We start from the raw sequence: 6,839 nt of genomic DNA, 5'->3' as shown, positions 1-6,839 counted from the left end.
ACGCGCTCGCTCGCTCGCTCGCTCGTTCGTTCGTTCGTTCGGTGAGTCACGCATCGCGAGCTTCCTACTGCCAGGCCCGCCGTCCGTCCATCCGGTTAAGCCCGCGCGACCGACGTTTGCTACTCTCCTCTTCTCCTAAAACGATCCCTTTTGGAAGAACTACGCTGCCAGACACTTATATTCACATTCTATATGTTATTACATGCAAATGAAAAATATCGATGTCGTGTAACATCAAGAAGACATAACCGAAATATATAAAAAGGAAGGGAGAACAAGTAATATAAGGATATGAAATTATAAATAATATTCGAAGAGCGATGGTGATAAGTATTGCTATTATCGATCGGAGCTTCTTGAATATTGTCACTTTTAAGTGCAACCACGGGAGAGAGATGCGTGCGTCCAGATAAGAAAGTTGTGCGACCCAGCGCGTGTGCAATCATTAGTATTGTTCGGGTCGCTGATACGTAATAAACTTATTATAACGACAAGGAGTCTACAACACTGATTACCCAGTGAACAAAAGGAATCATGGAACAAAGAGAGTACAATCCATTATTTTTCAGCAAGGATATATTAGAATTAAAATCACTTAACAAATTATCGTATGAAAAATTTGTACTTATTTGGTAGTTCTCGGGAAAATTACTTTTTACCAATCGACACATAGTTTAGTCCCAGAAGAAATTCCTGAATGTTTCCGGTCCAATCTTTTTCCTTCGCAACACTAATGCAGAAAGTGCAGAAATATGAGATATCCCAGAAATATTAGCAAAGAGCATTTTCGTTTGAACAATCTCGATTCGCGCAAATTAGTTCGATCGCCCCTTCCGTCGCGGAAGTCGACGACCCCTCGCGACACGTGGCTTTCTCTGCACGTCGAGAGCAGATTTTGCACTTCCCGACCTTGTAAAATATCCGAACGAACGAAACTTTTAAATCGGAGAAGACTCGCGTTCTCGCTCGCTCAGCTCATCGAGACAAGCGGTCGAATGACGTATCGCAATGCGAGATTAATAAACGCGCTCGCACGGAATCAATTCTCAATTTAAGGTCCCGCGCAGCGGTACTCCGTGCCTTTGTACATAAAGCAAAGTTCAAATCGATGCCGCGACCCTCGGGGTTACAGTCTTCGATATTAATTGGCACATGGCGGCCGTGGCATGACGTAAAATATCGCAGGGTGAATTCCATTTCGGCGATCCATCGTGGCGATAGCCTTCGCAAAGGAACGTGAAATATTACCAAAAACGTCGATCGACGCGTCCAACGAAGACCGACCGGCGTGCGCGCGCACTCTCTCTCGTTTCCTTCTCTCCCCGATAATTACCGCGCCCGATAATCCGATCCCGGCATCGCTTTATTACTTTACCAATAAGCAACCGATATTCGTGCCATCCGAATTCCCGATAAAATTCCTCGCGAGGTATATATATATGACGTAATACATGCGTTACGCGGGAACCACCGGCCTTAGCCGTGTCTATTCCCGCAAGAAATTAATGCATCGATCAAACACGACCGCCACTTTGGTAATCGAGTATATATCTTATCTCGAGAATAACGCGACGAGCGTTCGTTGGAATAACATAATAACGAGACGAGCAGGTAGGTAGACGGAACGAGGATCTTCCGCGATAAAAGCCGTGACTAGGGAAATCTTCGGAGCGTCATCGCGCTGTCTCACGTTTGTTATCGTTATCTCCGATTATTGGGAGCGAGATAGTATCGCGCGAGGGACTCCGAGATGTTATCACATTTGTCATTACGATCATCGAAGGATCGCGCGCTTCCTTCCTTCGTCAGCGATAAGTTGTTCTCTTCTTCGTAGAAATTCTCTATCGGGACGTACGAAATCTAAAGCGCGAAAGTATGCCGTCGAAAATACTAGGCTCGCGCGAATGAATTATAACGGTGAAGCATCGGGAGCCACCGCTACCGACATGTCGCGTTCGTGCCGACGTATCCGGAGCGAGAGAGATGTATAACGCGCGACGGTGGAGCATACCCCGAGGCCCACCGCACGTACGCTCTCCCGCCTTTGTGTGACTCCGTCGTATGCGTACGTTGCACGCAATGTGTGTGCGAGAGGAAGAGAAGGACAGAGAGAGGGGCCCGCGGGCCAGACGATCGTGGCATGCGGGTCCCGCGATCACGACGGCCAGCTGCCTCAGCGCGCGCGCGCTCCTATACGGTGTCGTCGTCGTCACTCAACTCGCGATTTCCGTCACTGCTACGCGTCGCCCACGATACCGTCGCGTACATAAAATTCTCATAATTATCGTCTCTTTTCGTCTCCGGTGCGCTATCGACGTCTCCACCGCCATCGCGCGCCTCTTCCCCGTCTCGGTCGGGCGCGGATGCGCGCGGCAACGCCGCCGCGTCACGACACGCCGCTTGGGTATAGGTTATCGCCGCGGTGGCTTCGGGAGAGCGCGCACGTATACGCGGACGTGGCCACAGACGAGCGCGGACGTGTATGTGTACCTGGGCCTGCTCGATCCCTCGGGGTTCGCCGCACCATACATGCTCAGCCAGACCGCCGCCGCGCTGCGAACGATCGAGCTAGCCAGCCGCGGCGCGGCAACGCGTCCTGCTGTTCGTCGCGTCGTCCTTGTCGTCATCATTTTCGATTCCCCCCGCGTCTCGCTCTTTCCCCCGTGTATATATATATATATATATATCTGTCTATCTCGCGCCCGGCAATATAAGCCGAGTAATATTACCGCGGGAAGAGCGGTAAGTTAACAGAGAGCCGCTGCTACGGACCGTTCCTTTCGAGAATTTACGAGCACCACGGTCCGGGTGCTCGCCGACTCTCCACTTCGTTCCCTCCTTCCCCCTCCCTCTTACACGGCGCTCTCTCGCTATGTATTCTGCGCCGCGCCACGTAGAACCCGGCTGGCGGCGGCATCGTAGAAACCCGTGAGGGTTTCGGTGCTACGCTCGCAATTTCGTCGGAGGGAGCCGATTATGCGAGGGCAATCGCGCGACGATAACTTATCAACGTCGGGAGATAAAGTACCGATAACGCCGTCAACAAAAGATGTCTATCGACCGAATCGATCGATGATATCGCGAAATTAAACGAATCTTGCGTGGGAATTGCGTTAACGTTACTGTATCATTATCAAGCGTATTGTCTCATGCGCGCCTTCCACCTCGGCTGAACCTGATTAGCGATACTCTCTCGTCGGTAGCCGTAGATAACGCGCGCCGTTCTCAAAAGCGCGTTTTGAAACCCGAGACCGTTACGATTGTTTACGGGCGAGCGAGCAGCGAGGATTCCATCGACGGCGGCGTGTACGCGCCGCGGAGTTAAATCGGCCACGTTTGAAATTCTCTGCGTCCTAGTCGGTCGCGCGTCGTCGTGTGTATCGCTCGCTCGCTCGCTCGCTCGCGCATCCGCCGCGCCGTAGCGCCCACAGTGTCCGCGAGAGGAAGGCGGCAACGATAAGAAAACAACGACGAGGGGACGGCGGAGTGAGGGGAACGTCGACGGAGGGAGGGAGAGAGAGAGAGAGAGAGAGTCGTTTATTCGGCGCTCCGGGGACAGGTCCCCCTTAAACGCGGCGAAAGAGAACGGAGGAGGAAGGGGGGGGGGATGGGGAGCAGAGAGGCGTGCACGCGGCAATACATAACGACGAAACGCGACGCGGCGCGGCCCAAGCTCGCGGACCCTCACATCCTGTCTATGACAGGACGGCTGATGGTCGGTCCCGTATCCTCTGGTGAGGCCCTACCCATGACCGCGTCTATATCTTCTCTTTTTTTTCTATGGCGCAGTCGACGCCGTCGTAGCTGACGTCTCGTAAGAGCGCCTTCGACTCGGAACTTTTTGGATTTTGACAACAAATCTTTCAAATTCTTATCGAGATATTCCAAGTTTTTCTAGGAAACATTCTATTCTTTTTTCGATAGGCGTCCGATAGTTTCAGACTCTATTCGGAAAAAGAGCAAAGGGCCAGGAGAGGGAGAAAAACTCGTTTATTTCGCTGTGTGTGTGTGGAGAAATCTTAGGAAAAAGAATGTAGGTATGCGCGCGCAAATTTTTCTTATGTCTCCCCTAGAAAAGGCGTGAAAACCTCGAACTTAAATATATCGAAGCAACTCGTTGTTGCTTCTTTGTCGTTGAGTATGACGGGCGGATAGTTCTATCATATTATTCATGTTTACGTTGGATAAATATTAATAAGATATTTGTTCGCGAAGTAACCCGCGGATACTAGCTATTTGTCCACAATTTAGTCGCACTGCTGCGTTGCCCCTTGATGTCTCTATAAAAACGGAATCTTTCTGGTACAAAGTTGACTGTAACGAAGTAAGGCGATAATTTGGGTAAAATTTTCTAAATGCCTATTAACATAAGTTTCAATTCTCCTATACGATGCCTAATTTATTCACACGCTATCTCTTCCGGGCTATCTCCCTTCGAGATAACCCGAAGAATGGGCATGCACTACCGGAGTGTTGTGATGCTCACTTTAAGTATCGGGCGAATGATTATCGAATTTCATATATTCGGAAGAATTCCGTAACACGGTCCGTCGAAATATTCGTATGAATTGATCTCTCCGTTCCTCAACAGTGCGATCTTTTTTCACGGACAGAAAATCGCGATACTTTACAGAACCGAGTTGAGTATTACATCCGCGCTCAGATACAAAGGGAACGAGGGAAGAGATGGACCGTAGGTTCGTGGATGTACGAAATTGTGACTAGAACCCGAAAGAAACGGAATTCACCGCATACCATAATGAAAAAGGTAACCCAAATAGGGAATCCGCACGATATTCCCTCGCGAAAAGAAGAAGTTTTCATGTAACCCGGATGATTATTTTGCCACACTTTATTTATTTATATCATCTAATCAACTTTTTCTCGATACAAGCTCTCCTTCACGGTATTCCTACTACACAGTGAAAGAAAAAAGAAAAGTTTGCGAATATGGCGGAGGCAAAATTCTAACGGCGTTTCATCGGCGATTTGTTCTAGCATTTCTGCCGACGACGATGAGAAGGATGAAAAAAGTGAGAGACCTGTCGAAGGGAATATAGGCGCGGACAATGAAGCGGATGAGAGAGAAAGAGGGAGATGGCGAAGCTAACAGCGAGGGGGAACCCGTGTAAAAGAGGCGAGAACGTGACGAAGCTCGCGGCGCGACGCCGCTTCACCACGCCTCGCCTCGCCGAGCGCGCCGAACGCGAGGGGGGAATCGCAAGGGGGAAACGCGCGAGGGGAGCGCGGCGATTTGGCAACGGCTTTTATGGCTTTCGTTCGCGATCGGTTGGAAGCCGCGCCACGCCGTTGTGCGCGGCAGTGTGGAGGACAAGAGAGCGGACGGGGGAACGAGAGAGCGAGCCGCGGCGGGCTAGCGTCCGGCATACCGAAAACGAAACCGGGCCGCGAGTCGTGCCAACCGAGCGAACGTGTCCCGAAAAAAAGCGGGGAAAACGTCGGCTATATATTGTTTTCTCTCTCATTTGTCGCGCGTTTTATGCGCAAATGATCGCGCGTTTTAACGCCTCGTATCATTGGTCAGGGTCAATGACACATACATACACCGAGCACGTGCGCACGGTGGCATTCTCGCACGGCCGTTCGCGAATCCATTATCCGCGCGAAGGAATTCTGTTTATTATCCCATCGCCGGCTGTTTGCGACGTTCTCGGATCACGTTAAGATTGCGCCGATCGAGTTATTGCGCGCTCTAGTACGTTGTAATATACTAATTATCTCCTCTCTCTCTCTCTCGCTGATGTAAACGGCCGGCTACTCATTTCGTATTCGATCGCGACGGGGAATCGATGCGTGCGCGCCGACCAACCGTTTCATAACGCCGACGACTGCGTGTCTGTCGCTCGTTCTACGTTAGCGGCCCTACAGATCGATCATATTTTTCAACTCGCTATTGAGTAGTCATGATATTTTACATTGCCACATCTGATTTTCACGTTCTTCACAATTATTTCTGCATATTTAAATGCCTTATAGATTAATAGCCATCGTACTTATTACGACGCTCCGTCGCGATCTTACAGCATTAGTTTTATCGAGATATACGCGGGTTTAAGCGAAACAGATGAATTCGTAGCTGTGACGAGCGCTTCAAGTGTCAGGATTGTTCTTTCGGAGCTAGTCGATCAACAGAAGAAAGGAATTATTGTCCACGGTGCAATATAGGGACTATGGCTCGAATCTTGTTTCGAAGTATATCATACAAAAGAGAAATATATATAAATACTACAAAACTTTTTCATTTGTTAATCATCTTGATATTATTTATGCGCTTCAAAAATCGATTTTATTTGACTTTTTTCCAGCTCAAAACAGACTGTGATTTTGATTGTCTCAGAAAGTAAAGTTAAGAACATTTATGGTGTTTAATAATAGAGAAAAAAATGAACTTCACGATAAAAGTTTTTCGAGTACGCTGGGTTCAATAGTTTTTTAGATATCAACACTTGTATAAGAAGAAAATCAAATAAGCGCGGCTAATTTCGCCTTCGATAAGTTCAAACACATTAGTCAAGCGTCTTCGGGTGGACTGCATAGTGAAAACTTATTTCGACGATACTTATTATCTTCGGTTAAAAATTTCGACTACTTGTTTTTAAACGTTGCGTCTTGTCAAAACATTATTTGTATCTTTCGCCTTCCTAAATTAATCGGTCTATTTTATATTAAAATAATAGATTCTGCAAAAATTATCAAAGGCTCCTGCGCGAAATTTGGGAATTGAACTTTGAAATCGCTCTGTTTTCACGAGTCTTGCTTTCTCATCGGTGCTCGAGTTATCAAATTTTGCTTCGAAAGATTTTCGAATTCTTACAAAT

At 48.4% G+C, this 6,839-nt stretch overlaps 1 long non-coding RNA gene across 2 annotated transcripts; it reads left to right on the top strand.

Moving 5' to 3' along the window:
* The first annotated feature begins 3,618 nt into the window (after positions 1-3,618).
* Positions 3,619-6,208, top strand: LOC106746376. 2 transcript variants are annotated; one of them, XR_001374593.1, is made up of 4 exons: positions 3,619-3,734; positions 3,925-4,033; positions 4,634-4,768; positions 4,999-6,208. It is a non-coding gene; the product is annotated as an uncharacterized LOC106746376 (long non-coding RNA). The 2 variants fall into 2 exon arrangements; XR_001374592.1 differs by having other exon boundaries at positions 3,925-4,037.
* The last annotated feature ends 631 nt before the right edge of the window (positions 6,209-6,839 follow it).

Source organism: Dinoponera quadriceps, unplaced genomic scaffold (genome assembly GCF_001313825.1).
Source record: "Dinoponera quadriceps isolate SergipeBrazil2010 unplaced genomic scaffold, ASM131382v1 scaffold566, whole genome shotgun sequence".
Taxonomy (NCBI): Eukaryota; Metazoa; Arthropoda; class Insecta; order Hymenoptera; family Formicidae; genus Dinoponera; species Dinoponera quadriceps.
Note: the sequence above shows the minus strand (reverse complement) of the source record. Positions and strands in the feature narration are given on the sequence as shown.